Here is a 17,733-nt window from a genome sequence, read left to right as displayed (position 1 = left end):
GAGGCCTCAGAGGCAAAGCTGAAGCTACCGGGTAGCAATTCTCTGGAAAGAGACACCACACTTTTAATCGATGGGCAGGAGAGTCCCTGCCACAGGTCGGGTCTGGAAAGCGGTGGTGTTTCCACCCGTGGGTGATGTCATGGGGGATGTTGTGGTTCAGCCTTGGACTCAGAGAAACTGAGGCTCTGCTGTGCCTCTTCCTTGACATTTAAGGGATTTGTGGCCGCCTGCCCCCACGTGTTCCCAGGCCTGTTATTCAGGCTTTGTGCACTTTACACTTTTGTGCACAAACATGGCTTTGCGCATGGTAAAACATTAGCTATTATATGTAGTTTTTTAAAGGTCTTGAGACGGGTCAGGCACGGTGGCTCACGCCTGTATTCCCAGCACTTTAGGAGGCTGAGGCCAGTGGATTGCCTGAGCCCAGGAGTTTCACCAGCCTGGGCAACATGATGAAACCCTGTCTCTACAAAAATTAGCCGGGTGTGGTGGTGCATGCCTGTAGTTCCAGTTACTAGGGAGGCTAAAGTGAGAGGATTGACTAAGCCCATGAGGTGGAGGCTGCAGTGAGCCATGAGCACACCACTGCACTCTAGCCTAGGCAGCAGAGTGAGACCCTGTCTCCAAAAAAATAAAAAATAAAAAAATAAAAAAATAATAAATAAATAAATAAATAAATAAATGGTCTTGAGACCTCTCCCCTGTCCTTTCCACCCCTATCGCCAGCCTAGCCATTGGAGACTCTCTGGTCTAAGGGAAAAGGAGGTCTTTGAACCAATAAATTCACTGGTGAAGTTGGCAAATTTATTTATTGAGTGCCTACTCTGGATTTATTTCTTTAGGTGCTGGATATGCCAGGCTGAACGACATCACCATTGTCTTCCTACTCTGGAGCTGGCATGCTCATAGGGAAGACAGATAGACCGAACAACCACCACAGCCCCTCTCCCTGGTCCCCTACCATTGAAAACAAATCAATGAAATCTCTACAAGTTGTTTTCACATGCTGATCCCAAGATCCACATCCTTATCCACGACTCCTTCATTCAGTGAATGTTTAATGATCACGTCTGTTTAAAAGCAACCGCGTTGTGCAGGGGCCACCGTCTTATTGATCCTTGAGTTCCTGAAGTTCATCCTGGCAGCAAGACCTTCTGATTATCTGATGCCCAAAGAGGGAGAAGGGGCGGTCTCTCCTTCCAGGCTGGCGCTGGCTTCAGGAAGCCAGGCTGGCAGGCTCAGCCACTGTTGCTCTCTGTGAAACACATAGCTCCCTCCATAAACTTGCATGATGTCAACCACCAGATTCATGTCTTGATTCCCTCTAGATTGGCTCTATCTTGCTGCAAAGCAATTACTTTAGTGTCTAGTCAATTCCTGTAAGATCACGAAGCAAGCTCAGAGCTCAGGCCCTAAGAAGGCATACAAGAAGAGAAAGAGAGCTGACCAACAGGCAGAATTGGGGCTGCTTATCATGTGGATGTCTTATCACTTTCTTTGTTTTCATGACTTAAGAACCCTGGGGGGCCCGTGGTTCAATGCCTATAATCTCAGCACTTTTGGAGGCTGAGGAGGGTAGATTGCTTGAGGCCAGGAGTTCGAGACCAGCCTGGCCAACATGGCAAAACCCTGTCTCTAAAAAAAATACAAAAAGAAATTAGCCGGACTTGGTGGTGTGTGCCTGTAGTTCCAGCTACTTGGGTGGCCGAGGCAGGAGAATTGCTTGAACCTGGGAGGCGGGGTTGCAGTGAGCCAAGATTGCACCACTGCTCTCCAGCCTGGGCAACAGAGCGAGACTCTGTCTCAGAAAGTAAAAATAAAAAAGTACCCTGGGGTCCTAGGTACAACAGAGAGGCTGGTTTCTGATTCCCAGGCCCTGACAGATGCTCTGCGTCCGTTCATTGTCATGGGTGGAAGCTACCCTGTTCCAGCAGTGCACAGCTGTGATCCAGATGTCAAACTTAGCCCAGCCGCTTATCCCATATTTTATTTTAGACATGCTATGATTGGAGAGGAGCATCAGTTAGTTGGAGAGAATGCAGAAAGAAGCCACAATGATGAGAGCATTAGGAAATGGGACTACCTACTGTAGGGGTCAGAGGAAGAGCCAAGTGGGGGAAAATAAAGCTGAAAAAAGGCCAATTAATGATCTTTGAACACAGAACACACTATCGTGTAGAAGAGAGCTGCAATGTGGTCTTGTTGAGAAAGTTTAAACTGTATCATTAAAGAGTTAGGTTAGGCGAGGCAAAGTTACACAGTAGAATTCCACACTTTGTGGAGCCTAAGACTCTGCAACCGAAGGATGCAGTATTATTTTGTGAACCATCAAGAAAGAAAAAGAAAAGTGTATGGTTCAAAACTCTAATACTTGCTTATACTTACAATATTTAATTTTTACTTCCTGAAAGAGCTCTTTTATGACCGGATGTGGTGACTTACACCTGTGATCCCAGCACTTTGGGAGGCCGAGGCAAGTGGATCATTGGAGGTCAGGAGTTTGAGACCAGCCTGGCCAACATGATGAAACCCCGTCTCTGCAAAAATTAGCCGGGCGTGGTGGCGGGTGCCTGTAATCCCGGCTACTCAGGAGGCTGAGGCAGAAGAATCGCTTGAACCCGGGAGGCGGAGGTTGCAGTGAGCCAAGATCACGCCGCTGCACTCCAGCCTGGGTAACAGAGCGAATCACTATCTCAAAAAAAAAAAAAAAAAAAAAAAAGAACTTTTTAGACTTAGTTTTATTATGTACTGTGCATACTCATAAAGAAAACTATACATCTATGCATACATATAAGTATACATTTTACATGCATATAAAGGAAATATAGTTACATTAATTGGAAGAGGAATCGCTTCTTAAAACTTTCTCATATTTGAGTCTGATGCTTCTCAATCATTTTTCAAGTCAGAGTACTTGAGATAGTACTTTTTTCATATATTATCGTCTTTGTCTAGAGTATCGGTGATGTAGCATTTCTTAAAAGATTCCTTAAAAGAGGTAAAGGTCATTGTTGCTAATTATTGTTGCTAACATCGATTTAAGCCAAGTTTGTCAATTTAAGTCAAATATGTAGAGCAACACTTCTCATCTCGAGCCTACACCCAAACATCCCAGAGGGCTTGAGACACAGGTTGCTGGACCCCAGTCCCAGAGATTTTCTCTCTTTCTTTCTTTCTCTCTTTCCCTCTTTCTCTCCCTCTTTCTCTTTCTCTCTCTCTCTCTCTCTCTCTCTCTCCCCCTTTCTCAGACAAAGTCTTGTTCTGTTGCCCAGGCTGGAGTGCAGTAGTGTGCTCTTGGCTCACTGCAGCCTCCGCCTCCCGGGTTCAAGCAATTCTCCCGCCTCAGCCTCCCGAGTAGCTGGGATTACAGGCACCCGCGATCATACCTGGCTAATTTTTGTAGAGACAGGGTTTCACCATTTTGGCCAGGCTGGTCTTGAACTCCTGACCTCAACTGATCCGCCTGCCTTGGCCTCCCGAAGTGCTGGGATTACAGGCGTGAGCCACCGCGCCCAGCCCACTCCCAGAGATTCTGACTCAGTAGGTCTCGCATGGAGCTCGAGAATGTGCATTTATTTCCTGCCAGCTGCCAGGTGATGCTGATGTTGCTGGTCCAGGCACCATACTCTGAGTAGTACTGATGCAGGGTAGGGTTGGCCCACTCTGCGCCTTCAGGAATGTTTCTGAAGATATCCGATTCCCTGCCTCCTCGCCTGTTCTCCATGACCATCAGTCTTTTATGGGCCAAAAGAGTACTCCCCCTTGGATTTCCCTCCAAACCTTCTGGACCATCCTGAGAGTTTTTTGCAGGTGATTTTGACATTGACGCGTCGTCAGGCCCTGTTGGCTGCGTCCCACCTTACACCTGCCTGATGGCCATTGTACTGTTACTGTAAGATGAATCCAGATTTCCAAGATGCTGAACTGGGGGTGGGAGCAGGGAGGAGAAAGTGCATCTTAAAATTGACAAATGCAGTAGTTTTTGTCAATGGGTTATGTCAACTAGTTACATGACTTGAGGAAGGGTGTGGCCCAGGCCAGCCTGGAGGCAGAGATGGGAGCGGTTTCTCAGTCCATAAACATAAACCCAGACACTAAACAGTACCTGCTCACAGCAGGGACCAGTGCTGCAAGTGTCCCGTCTGGTGTGGCCTTCTGCCTCATGTGACGATGGTGGGGGACCGAGCCAGATGGTTCACTCTGGTGATTCTAACGTTAACTACCCAGTCTTTTTTTTTTTTTTTTCATTTTTAACAATGCTGCTAGGAAACCTCTACTGTTGTTCAGCATGGCACACTAGCAAAAAGGCAAAAGGTCTTTCTTGCACTCTGTGGCTGAAATAATAAAGAGCAGCTGTAAGTGGTGGGGCAGATGGCGTGAGCCCTGGCAGCTGGGGACTGCTTGTCTTCATTAGTGTCACTGGCAGACAGCTTCCCCTTCGACATGGGGTGGGCCCGCAGGTCACCCAGCTGGTTCTCTCTAGAAGCCTGTTGGGCATCAGTGTGGCCTTGTTTTCAAGGCTTTTTTTTTCTTTCTTTCTTTTAGACAGGGCGTCGCTCTGTCGCCCAAGCTGGAGTGCAGTGGTGTGACCTCAGCTCATTGCAGCCTCCACCTGCAGGGATCAAGTGATTCTCCTGCCTCAGCCTCTTGAGTAGCTGGGACCACACGTGTGTGCCACCACGCCCAGCTAATTTTCTAATTTTATGTAGAGACAGGGTTTCCCTATGTTGCCCAGACTGGTTTCAAACTCCTGGACTCAAGTGATCCTCCCTCCTTGGCCTCCCAAAGTGCTGGGATTACAGAGGTGAGCCACTGTGCCATGCCAACCATGGTTTTCAAGACTTTAACAAACTCCTGGCAAGCACAAGCTCCCTCACGTCTCCTTTTGGCTCTTGTTTCCATGAGCATGTCTTCTTTGTCTAAGCCAATGGTTCTTGAATGGGGGCTGTTTGGCCCCTTAGGAGACATCGAGCAATGTCTGGAGACATTCTTGGCTGTCACAACTGGGAGGAGGTGCAATAACAGATGCATCTAGTAGGCAGAGGCCAGGGATGCTGTTAAACATCCTACCATGGGCAGGACAGCCCCACAGCAAGGAATGTGCCAGTGCAGAATGCCAGTGGCGCCGAGGTCGAGAAATCCCCACCTAGTAAGCAAAGCAACCACTAGATTCAAAATGTTCTGGACTGCTGCATTCTGTTTCTTGAAATCTGGAGAAGAGAATGAAGAGAGGAAATAAAATGACTCTTTAGGCTTCTTGCAGTGTGGTGTTGTAAATGGTCATAAAAAGCTATAATTCACTTGGCACCAATTTTGGACGCTTTCTTCTGATATTGAAGCAGTAAAAATAAAATAGCACATGCACAGGCTCACGGATGCTGAAGGAACAAATTTTATCTAATAACCCTATGTTTCTCACACCGGATGGGCACAGGAATTTCCCAGGAATCAGGTTGAAATGCGGGTTCTCATTCATCAGGCCAAGGTGGAGCTTGAGATTTGAGATTCTATTATTTTTTTTTTTTTGTGAGACAGAGTCTCACTCTGTTGCCCAGACTGGAGTGCAGTGGCACAATTTTGGCTCACTGCAACCTCTACCCCCCAGGTTCAAACAATTCTCCTGCCTCAGCCTCCTGAGTAGCTGGGGTGACAGGCTCCTGCCACCACACCTGGCTAATTTTTGTATGTTTAGTAGAGATGAGGTTTCACCATGTTGGCCAGACCAGTCTCAAAATCCTGACCTCAAGTGATCCACCCACCTCGGCCTCCCAAAGTGCTGGGATTATGCACGCGAGCCACTATACCCAGCCAAGATTCTGCATCTTTTTTTTTTTTTTTTTTTTTTTGAGATAGGGTCTTGCTCTGTTGCCCAGGCTGGAACGCAGTGATGTGATCACAGCTCACTGAAACCTCCACCTCCCAGGCTCAAGCCATCCTTTCACCTCAGCCTCCCAAAGTGCTGGGATTAAAAGCATGAGCCATCACACCCTGTTAGATTTTGCATCTTTAACAGGCTCCTGGGTGGTGCCTACCTTGCAAGCCCAGGGACTACACATTGAGTAGCAAGGTAGTAAACTGACCTTTGGCTTTCTTTCATGTACAGTGTGGTGTAGAGTGACCACCTCATTTTTGTTTTGTTTGCCCAGAACTGTTCCGGTTAACACCAAAAGTCCCACATCCCTGGAAACCCCTCAGTCCTGAGTAAACCAGAACGGATGATTACCCTATCAAGCCCCACAGTATCCCCAGGTGGCCAGGTAAGATTGGACCTAGTGAGCTTCTTTTCATAAGAAAGGCTCTGAGACCCGGTGCAGTGGAAATGCAAAGATGTTTGATGTACTCAGTTACAGTAAATTTCTCTCCTATTCTGGGAATGAAAACAGGTATGATGTTACGTACTCCACTGCCTAACATTCGGGCATATTTTCTATCACCAGGAGGGTAGTGTTTCTTGTCCTCCACCTGTGATTCCCATTCTCCACCAACAGATTTCTCAACTCTAGTCCTTTTTTTTTTTTTGAGACGGAGTCTCACTCTGTCATCCAGGCTGGAGTGCAATAGCATGATCTCGGCTCACTGCAACCTCCAACTCCCAGGTTCAAGCAATTCTTCTGTCTCAGCCTCCCAAGTAGCTGGGATTACAGGCACATGTCACCACACCTGGCTAATTTTTGTATTTTCAGTAGAGACAGGGTTTCACCGTATTGATCAGTCTGGTCTGGAACTCCTGACCTCAGGTGATCCACCTGCCCTTGGCCTCCCAAAGTGCTGGATTGCAGGCATGAGCCACAGTGCCCGGCCTCAGCTCCAATCTTTTCTTGCCCCATCCCTGTTGCCCACTGTGTCCAGATTCTTCCCCAACCCCTCCTTTGAGCAGGCCACGCCCCTACCCTAAAACTTTCATTATTTTCAGACTAATATAGTTCCTGAGGTTTTTGTCCTTAAGGGAATAAGTTTTGTAATGGGTAGAAAAAAGTAAGAGATATTTTTAACTCTTAGGTAACTGATACTCTCTCAAGGGTGAAAAATATATATAAATCATTTTTTTAAAAAGTTTCAAGATTTTATATAATTAAGGGCTACAATGTTAGATCCATAGGGTCTGTGTGGATATGGATTTGCAGATGAATTAGAGTGGAATCAGTAGGCATACCATCTAAAACTCCTTTCTACATGGCTTGGCCAGTTTCCGTGTGGTTGGCCAAACACTCCTGGTTAATTCCTTTTTCTTTGTTTTGGAGACAGTCTTGCTGTGTTGCCCAGGCTGGAGAAATGTGGCATGATCTCAGCTCACTCCCTCCACCTCCTGGGTTCAAGCAATTCTTGTGTCTCAGCCTCCCCAGTAGCTGAGATTACAGGCACATGCCACCACGTCCAGCTAATTTTTAATATTTTTAGTAGAGATGGGGTTTCACCATGTTGCTCAGACTGGTCTTGACCTCCTGAGCTTAGGCAATCTGCCCATCTCAGCCTCCCAAAGCACGAGGATTACAGGTGTGAGCCACCACGCCTGGTCCACTCCTGGTTAATTTCTTTTGCTTGTTTTTTTTCTTATTTTTCTTTTTTCACTCCTGGTTAATTTCTACCTCTTGCGCCATTGTTTATACCAGTCTCCCCATCAAGGATGTCCTGTAACCTTTCCTTTCAGCCTACCCACATCCTTCACTTCCTGTAAGGATCTTGCCCTCACTCCGCCAGTCCCCCTCACTATTTCAGCACAGTAACCACAATCCTGCCCAGCAAAGTCTCAAAGATGGGAAGCCTCTTCAAGAGAAGAGAATGAATAAATATTAGGGAGAGGAGACCATCTCAGGTTGAGCACCCACCAGGTCTCCTGCCAGCCTAATCACCCAACATCTCTCCAGCCTCCTAGAACAGCAGCTGCACTTACTTTCTTGATTAATTTTGGACTTTGATGTTGTTGTGAGATCATGTACCAGAAGTCTTGCCTAAGAGTGTGCCCTGTAAAAATTAATCGTCTTTGAAAAAAGTGGGTCGCTGTTCATTTATTTGACAAGTGCGTATTAAGTGTCTTCGCTGTTCACCAGAGGGATAGTATACATACATTGTATTCCTCTTTCGGGCTGAGAAACCTAATTGGTATATGTATTAATTCGTTCTCACACTGCTATAAAGCACTACCTGAAACTGGGTAATTTATGAAGAAAAAGAGGTTTAATTGATTCACAATTCCACAGGCTTAACAGGAAGCATGACCGGGAGGCCTCAGGAAACTTACAATCATGGCAGTAGGCAAAGGGGAAGCAAGCACCTTCTTCACAAGGCAGCAGGAGAGAGACTGAAGTGGGAGGTGCTATATTCCATCAACCAACCAGATCTCATGAGAACAGCAAGGGAGAAAGCCTCCCCCTTGATCCAATGACTTTCCACCAGGCTCCTCCATCAACATGTGGGGATTACGATTTGACAGATTTCAGTGGGGACACAGTGCCAAACCATATCAGTATATATGTTAGAACAGCAATGGGCAAGGATTGCGAGCTGCTTATGTAGTTAACTGTTTTGCAAGGACATACTGACATTATTGTTTTCCTTGTTTCTTTTTTTTTTTTTTTTTTTTGAGACGGAGTCTCGCTCTGTCGCCCAGGCTGGAGTGCAGTGGCCGGATCTCAGCTCACTGCAAGCTCCACCTCCCGGGTTTACGCCATTCTCCTGCCTCAGCCTCCCGAGTAGCTGGGACTACAGGCGCCCGCCACAACGCCCGGCTAGTTTTTTGTATTTTTTTTTTAGTAGAGACGGGGTTTCACTGTGTTAGCCAGGATGGTCTCGATCTCCTGACCTCGTGATCCGCCCGTCTCGGCCTCCCAAAGTGCTGGGATTACAAGTGTGAGCCACCGCGCCCGGCCTGTTTTCCTTGTTTCTCAAAGCCAAGGACAGTATGTGTCATTTATTCTTTACCCCTTGCAGCAGTGACTTCCAACTTTGGGTTCCCAAGTTTGACGGGGCTGCTGGTATCATGTCAATCAATTATTAATATTTCTAAATGCTGAATGAAGCAAACGCAAATGATAATTCAGTTTCTTTGCTTTTGGCTGGAGTGACAGCCTCTCAGTTTTGGAGTCCTGGTATTTCACACTGATCTGAAGCTCTGATTGGTAGCAATATCAGTGTGTTTTTGATAAATATAAGATGGGGAAAAGAATGAATTATTTGCTAATATAGTTTGCTTGACTAAACTCTTTCAAACCATTTTTTTGTAGGGGGCTGTATTAGTTTGTTTACTGTTGCTTATAACAGAGTAGCAGAAACTGAATAATTTATAAAGAAAATGAATTTATTCCTTATAGTTATGGAGGCTAAGAACACAAAGGTCAAGGGGCTGCATCTGGTGAGGGCCTTCTTGCTGGTGGGGACTCTGCAGAGTCCCGAAGTGGTGCAGGTTATTACATGGCTGGGGGCTGGGTGTGCTAGCTCGAATCTCTCTTCCTCTTCTCGTAAAGTCACCAGTTCCCCTCCCATGATAACCCATTAATCTATGAATCCCTTATGATCCAGTCAACTTTTTTTTTTTTTTTGAGATAGGGTCTCATTTGGTACCCAGGCTGGAATGCAGTGGCATGACCTTGGCTCCCTGCAGCCTCAACCTCCCAGGCTCAAGCCATCCTCCCATCTCAGCCTCCCAGGTAGCTGGGACTACAGGCACATGTCATCACACCTGGCAAATTTTTGTATTTTTTGTAGACACAGGGTTTTGCCATGTTGCCCAGACTGGTTTCAAATTCCTGGGCTCAAGTAATCCTTCTGCCTTGACCTCCCAAAGTGTTGAGATTATAGGCATGAGCCACCATGCCCAGCCCCAATCAACTTTTAAAGGCCCCACCTCTCAATTCTGGTACATTGGGGATTGAGTTACAACATGAGTTTTGGAGGGCATATTAAAACCACAGCAGTCGAGTTAGAGCAAGAATAATAGCTGGCTTACATGCTAGGTGCTTGTTAAAAGCAACATCAGTGCTTGTTAAAATTATTACAGAATGAATTTGGTATTAAAATGGACTAGAAGGTGCTTGCCCACTATGGCTATGGGAAGTTCTGGAAGAACTCAGTGTAGCCTTCTCAACCTCAGAAGCAGGCACCTTGGGAGACAACATTCTAATGTCCAAGTGCCAGGTGGCTCCCTGATGGCAGCTTTGGGTACATGTCAGGGCCCCTGTGGGAAGTCCCACTTTCTACCCTTTTCTGGGGCTGGAGGGAGGGAAAAAGGGGCCCTTGGCTTAGACACTTTGCCCTGAACCTGTGGTTTCCTGGAAGCATCCAGGTAGCATTTAGGAAGGCAGAGGGACGGAGTCGCTGGCGGGTGGTGAGACTCCATGGGTCTGTAGGCCTCGCACGGCTCAGATGTTCTGTCAAAGCCCAGGCCTCGTCAACCATCTGTCTGTGAAACTGATAGGGAAGAGACACGAATCGCAGAGTGAGAGGCTGGCCTGGTGGTGAAGGCAGACCCCAGGGGCTCGGAGGAGGACCCTGTGCTTGTAGGAAGAAGGGTGGGAGGGAGGAAAGGAGGGAGCTTCCTTAGGCCTTTGGTTCTCATCACATGGAGACAACCTCATTCTGCAGCTGGCCTGTTGAAGAGCTAATGAGGTGAGGAAAATTCTTGGGAAATGATGGATTAAAACAAACCGTGGAAACCTTCAATGGAAACTGGCTTTCCAAAGAGTTGGGTGTGGATATAAACTGGCTTTCCAAAGAGTTAGGTGGCTGTGGATATAAACACAGAGTTTATCTTATTGTTTGAGAGTCGTGTGTTGAAAATTAGGCGCCCTGGGTTTTGTGACTGTGTTTTGATACCCACTTTAGGTCTTATTGTTTAAGCTCAATGAGCCTTACTTTCTGTATTCAACCTTTTTTTATACCTTATTAAACTATACTTAAATTATAAAAGGAAGATAACATTACAGAAAGAGGGGGAAAACCTACGCTCTTATCACCCAATGCCCCAACTACTTTAAATTATTAGGAATTCCCTGCCAGTCTTCTGTGATTTGCATATTACTTTTTTTTTTAAACCATTGCAAGGATCATGTGGCATATATTTTTGTATACTGCTTTTTTCACAAGCTTGATATCATAAATATTTCCTATAGTTCTGTGATGTTTATCGTTTAGCAAATGGCATAAAAGTCCATTGCACAAATGAGTGCAGCACACCAACATGGCACATGTATACATATGTAACAAACCTGCATGTTGTGCACATGTACCCTAGAACTTAAAGTATAAAAAAAAAAAAAAAAGTCCATTGCACTCACGCTCTGTAGTTTAACCTTTATTGAGTGTTAAGATGATCAGTATCTTTTTTCCCCTTATATTTTGAGTAGTTTTATTAAGCAAGTTCCTGGGAAATCGTATTGATGGGTCAACACCCACCCTACCCTAGTGGGAGTAGAGGGCACAGGGCAATTTGTAGGGTGCCATCATTTAATTAGACAAATGAGTTTTTGAGTACCTTTAATGTGTGAGGCTTTGGCTTTCAGTGTGCGTTACTGTATGTTATAGGGTCCGATTGAGGTTTCCTGAGTATGTGGCAAGACTGTGAAGCCTTGCTGATTAGGATGACTTTAGGTGAAAGACCAACGTGAGTCTGTGTAAAGTCTCAACGGCATATTATTTTAAAATAATTGTAGAAGTCTCACCATGAAATGGCTATAGTATTCACAACTCTCTCTCTCGATGTGTCAAGACCTGGGCAGGGAACTTCAGTTGTTTGTCAGAGGATGCACCTGGGAAGTCCTTGAAGCATTTTTTTTTTTTTTTTTTTTTGAGACAGAGTCTCGCTCTGTCGCCCAGGCTGGAGTGCAGTGACGTGATCTCGGCTCACTGTAACCTCTGCCTCCCGGGTTCACACCATTCTCCTGCCTCAGGCTCTGGAGTAGCTGGGACTACAGGCGCCCACCACCACGCCCGGCTAATTTTTTGTATTTTTAGTAGAGACGGGGTTTCACCGTGTTAGCCAAGATGGTCTCAATCTCCTGACGTCGTGATCCGCCCGCCTCGGCCTCCCAAAGTGCTGGGATTACAGGCGTGAGCTACCGCGCCCAGCCCGTCCCTGAAGCATTTTTATTGGCTTTGGTATTCTGACTTGTTTCCCTATAGTTTTGCTTATAATAATCATTTTCGCGGTTGAGCTGCAAAGCTATGACTCAAATCTGGCAGCCTAGGGTGATTAGGGGCTCATCAATGTGTGGAACATGGGAGAATGGGGCCAAGAGGAGATCTGGGTGCTTCCATCTGTGAAGTGAGGGGCTTGGACCAGATGCCCTTGGAGGTTCTTCCCAGCTCTAAATTCCCCGGTGGAAGTGACAGTGACTTTTAGCATCAGATTAGTTTGCTAAGGTTGCCTTAGCAAAGTGCTACACGCAAGGTGACTTAGACAACGGACATTTGTTGTCTCTCTTGTGATTCAGGAGGCCAGAAGTCGGAAACCAAGGTGTCATGTGGCTTGTTTCCTTCTGAGGACTGTGAGGGAAGGACATGTCCAGGCTTCTCTTTTTTTTTTTTTTCTAATAGGGTCTTACTCTGTCACCCAGGCTGGAATGCAGTGGCACAATTGTGGCTCACTACAGCCTCCTTCTCCTGAGGCTAAAGTGATCCTCCTACCTCGGCCTCCTGAGTGCACCACTACATCCAGCTAATTTTTTTGATTTTTTTTTTTTTAAGTAGAGATGGGGTCTTGCTATATTGCTCAGGCTGGTCTTGAAGTCCTGGGCTCGAAGATCCTCCCAGCTCAGCCTCCTAAAGTGCTGGGATTACAGACATAGCTACCATGCCTAGCTTTTCTTCTTGGCTAGTAGATGGCCATTTTCTTTCTCTGTCTCTTCATATTGTCTTCTCTTAATGCATATCTGTGTCCAAATTTCAAATTTCATCTTTTTTTTTTTTTTTTTTTCCTGAGACAGAATCTTGCTCTGTCGCCCAGGCTGGAGTGCAGTGGCATGATCTCGGCTCACTGCAAGCTCCGCCTCCCAGGTTCCCGCCGTTCTCCTGCCTCAGCCTCCCCAGTAGCTGGGACTACAGGCACCTGCCACCACGCCCGGCTAATTTTTTGTATTTTTAGTAGAGATGTGGTTTCACTGTTAGCCAAGATGGTCTCGATCTCCTGACCTTAAGATCTGCTCGCCTCAGTCTCCCAAAGTGCTGGGATTACAGGCGTGAGCCACCGCGCCCGGCACCAAATTTCATCTTTTTTAAAGGAAACCAGTCATACTGGATTAGGGCCCACCCTAACGACCTCACCTTAATTGGATTACCTCTGTAAAGATCCTCTCTCCAAATAATCACAGTCAGAGGGACTAAGGGTTAGGACTTCATCATACAAATTTTGGGTTGGGGGTACACAACCAAACCCATAACAAGCCCACTGCAAACTGGTGCACAATCACAAGACTGGAAGCTGAATTAGGAGCTCTGGCTGTTTGTCTGTGAGGTTGAGATAGTCCCCATTAGCACAGGGAGGTGGTTTTGTTTGTTTGTATTTACATTTTTATTTATTTATTTTGGAACAGAGTCTCACTGTCACCCTGGCTGGAGTGCAGTGACGCGATCTCGGCTCACTGCAACCTCTGCCTCCCAGCAACCTCTGCCTCCCAGGTTCAAACAATTCTCCTTCCTCAGCCTCCCTAGTAGCTGGGACCGCAGGTGCCTGCCACCATACCGGGCTAATTTTTGTATTTTTGGTAGAGACAGGCTTTCACCATGTTGGCCAGGCTGGTCTCGAACTCCTGACCTCCAGTGATCTGCCCTCCTCGGCCTCCCAAAGTGCTGGGATTACAGGCGTGAGCCATCATGCCTGGCCTGTATTTAAAATTAAGTATACAACAGAATACCTTAAATTGGATGAGGCCTTGGTTCTAGATTCACAGCTGTACCCTTCCAGTCTGGGATCTGGCACTGCTTCACTGAGGCAATAAATCAGAAACTTCAGAGCCTTTAGCTGAGAAAGGGACCTTGGAGCTTCCCTGGTCCAACTCTTCTATTTTTCAGAACCAGAGAGGGGAAGGTTGCCCAGCGAGTTACTGTCAAAATCTGGGCTTAAACTGCCATGCCCTGGTTTCTTGTCACATACCTGTGTGCTTCTGCCTTTGTGGCTTTCTGTCACTGCTGCTGCTGCTGCTGCCCTAGGGAAGAAGCCGGCAGGTCCTAGAGTCTGAGGGCATCCATGGCTTAAGTGACGAATGCCTCCCTGAATGCCCACACGAGTGCTGTTGTTGACAAACCCACAGACCCAAACGAAGGTTTTGCTGAGCAAGAACTCAGGCTTCTGAGAAGGCTTTTCAGCTAAGAGATGTTTTACTATTTTTGTTTGTTTGTTTGCTTCTTTTGAGACAGGGTCTCTCTCTGTCACCCAGGCTGGAGTGCAGTGGCGAGATGTTTGCTCACTCTGCCTCCTGGGTTCAAGCCATCTTCCTGCCTCAGTCTCCAGAGTAACTGGGATTACAGGCACCCGCCACCACACCCAGCTAATTTTTGTATTTTTAGTAGAGACCACCATGTTGGGGTAAGATGACCTGGAACTCCTGACCTCAAGTGATTCGCCAGCCTTGGCCTCCCAAAGTGCTGGTATTATAGGATCACTTGAACCCAGGTGGTAGAGGTTGCAGTGAGCCAAGATTGCACCACTACACTCCAGGCTGGGTGACAGAGAGAGACTCAGTCTTAAAAAACAACAACAAAAACAATACACACACACACACACACACACACGCACAATACTACAAAACACCACAAACTGGGCGGCTCAAAGCTACAGAAATTTATTCTCTTACAGCTCTAGAGTCCAGAAGTCTAAAATCAAGGTATTGTCAGGGTCACGGTCTCTCTGAAGGCTCCGGGGGAGGATACTTGCCTCTTCTGGCTTCTGGTGGCTCCCAGCTTTCCTTTGCTTGTGGCTGCTTCACTCCAATCCCATTTCTTTTTTTTTTTTTTTTCTGAGATAGTGTCTCACTCTGTCGCCCAGGCTGGAGTGCAGTGGCTTGATCTTGGTTCACTGCAAGCTCTGCCTCCCGGGTTCATGCCATTCTCCTACCTCAGCCTCCTGAGTAGCTGGGACTACAGGCGCCCGCTACCACACTCGGCTAATTTTTTGTATTTTTAGTAGAGATGAGGTTTCACCGTGTTAGCTAGGATGGTCTCGATCTCCTGACCTCATGATCCACCCGCCTCGGCCTCCCAAAGTGCTGGGATTACAGGCGTGAGCCACCACGCCCGGCCTCCAATCTCTATTTCTGTGTTGCAATGGCCTTCTCTTCTTCTCTGTGTCCCTGATTTCTCTCCTTTGGTCTCTTACAAGCACATATGTCATTGAATTTACAATTTACCTGGTTAATCCAGGATAATCCCATATCGAGATTTTTTTATTTTTCATTTTTCTAATTATTTTTTATTTTTTTGAGACTGAGTCTCGATCTGTCACCCAGGCTGGAGTGTCGTGGCGCAATCTTGACTCACTGCAATCTCCGCCTCCCGGATTCAAGCGATTCTTCTGCCTCAGTCTCCTGAGTACCTGGGACTATAGGCACCAGCCATCATGCCCGGCAGACTTTTGTATTTTTGGTAGAGATGGGGTTTCACCATGTTGGCCGGGCTGGTCTTGAACTCCTGGCCTCAAGTGATCCGTCCCCTTCGGCTTCCCAAAGTGCTGGGATTACAGGCATGAGCCACCACACCGGGCCTCATCTCAAGATTTTTAATTACCTCTGCAAAGGCTTTTAATGAATGCAACGTTACATTCACAGACAGGGACTGGGATTTGAATGTCTCTTTTTGGGGCCCCTGTTCAACTCCTATGCAGGACTTCTCAAGTGACCTGGCATAGCAGCCATACATTTCTAGCTTCAGCCTTGTTCCCATCCAGAGCTGTCTGATGGGTTCTGGAGAACCCTGGGGCCTCTCTTGACTGTGGGCAATTGAGGGACCAGCTCGCACCTTGTTCTCTGCATCTATGGGAGGTGCTCTTCACTCTTTTCCAGGAGTTCTCCTTCCCATCATCCCACCTCTGAAGGCTCCTGGCTTGCTGGTCTCATCCCCTGGGGTGATGGTAACAGCAAGAGACCACCCTCCTCACTGGGAAGGCTCACCCACCTCTTTCCCTGACCCTATCATCAGCCCTCCGTGAGCCTCAGCGAATTCACATGGGATGAGATTTGTTTCTGCTCCCACTCTGAGAGAGGAATTAAGTTTCTTGGAATCCGGTTCCTTCCCCATTCCCTGGGGCCTTTTGGGATCTGTGTAGACCTCTAAAGAACTCTCACTTTCTGAGGACTCATCCTATATTGCAACAATCATGTTAAAATGCTCCCACATCACACATTAAGTGCTTTTATTCCTTATACAAGAATCAGAAAGATTTTTATGATTTTGCTTTTGAAAGTATTTGGCCCCTAAGCATATTTGATTTACGATTGACTGCAATTTCTTGGCCATCATTGTGTATACTTAGGAATTCTCTTGAAGTCAGAAAAGCTAAGCCTTAGACTGCTTTTTGAATGTAATTAAATTTTTTTCTTTCTCTTTTTAATGACCCAGCAACGAATGATGAGAATGTAATTAAATTTTTTATGAATACCAAAGTCAACACTTCAAAGGTTTTATAGACATTTAGTTAAATATTACGTTTAGGCCGGGTGCGGTGGCTCAAGCCTGTAATCCTAGCACTTTGGGAGGCCGAGACGGGCGGATCATGAGGTCAGGAGATCGAGACCATCCTGGCTAACACAGTGAAACCCCGTCTCTACTAAAAAAATACAAAAAACTAGCCAGGCGAGGTAGTGGGCGCCTGTAGTCCCAACTACTCGGGAGGCTGAGGCAGGAGAATGGCGTAAATCTGGGAGGCGGAGCTTGCAGTGAGCTGAGATCTGGCCACTGCACTCCAGCCTGGGCGACAGAGTGAGACTCCGTCTCAACAACAACAACAACAACAACAACAACAACAAAAGTTATGTTTAGATTTCTACAGTTTTTTTTCCTTTTGAGCCAATATCTATATACGTTTAGATTTCTACAGTTTTTTTTCCTTTTGAGCCAATATCTATTTTTTTAAAATTCTTTTTTTAAAAATTAAATTTATTTAGCTGGATGTAGTGGTTCACACCTGTAATCCCAGCACTTTGGGAGGTTGAAGCGGGCAGATCACTTGAGGTCAGGAGTTTGAGACCAGCCTAGGCAACATGATGAGACCTCGTCTCTATCAAAAATACAAAAATTAGCAGGGCGTGGTGGCGGGCACCTGTAATCCCAGCTACTTGGGAGGCTGAGGCAGGAGAATTGCTTGAACCTGGGAAGTGGAGGTTGCAGTGCGCCGAGATTGTGCCACCGCGCTACAGCCTGGGCGACGGAGTGAGACTCCATCTCAAAAAAAAAAAATAATAATTAATTAATTAATTTTTAAGACAAGGTTTCACTCTACTGCCTAGGCTGGAGTGCAGAGATGTGATCATAGCTCACTGCAGCCTCTATCTTTTTTATTCTTTTTTTTGAGTTTCGCTCTTGTTGCCCAGGCTGGAGTGCAGTGGCACAAACTTGGCTCACGATGGTGCAAACTTGGCTCACAACAACCTCCGTCTCCTGGGTTCAAGTGATTCTCCTGCCTCAGCCTCCGGAGTAACTGGGATTACAGGCATGCACCACCACGCCCGGCTAATTTTGTATTTCTAGTAGAGATGGGTTTTCTTCATGTTGGTCAGCCTGGTCTCGAACTCCCAGCCTCTATCTTTTGGG

The 17,733-nt window shown here is 46.6% G+C and overlaps 1 protein-coding gene across 4 annotated transcripts in view; it reads left to right on the top strand.

The window, feature by feature from the left end:
* Positions 1-17,733, top strand: part of SLC39A11 (solute carrier family 39 member 11) — a 561,386-nt gene that overhangs the window by 70,960 nt on the left and 472,693 nt on the right. For 3 of the 4 annotated variants that reach the window (XM_017950929.3, XM_031657167.1, XM_021928440.2), the window contains one exon: positions 6,147-6,257. The exons of the other annotated variant lie outside the window; for it this stretch is intronic. The gene's annotated coding sequence lies outside the window, so the exon portion shown is untranslated. The remainder of the gene's footprint in view (positions 1-6,146; positions 6,258-17,733) is intronic. 4 annotated transcript variants of the gene reach the window in all.

This window comes from Papio anubis, chromosome 17 (genome assembly GCF_008728515.1).
Source record: "Papio anubis isolate 15944 chromosome 17, Panubis1.0, whole genome shotgun sequence".
In the NCBI taxonomy this organism is placed as follows: Eukaryota; Metazoa; Chordata; class Mammalia; order Primates; family Cercopithecidae; genus Papio; species Papio anubis.
Note: the sequence above shows the minus strand (reverse complement) of the source record. Positions and strands in the feature narration are given on the sequence as shown.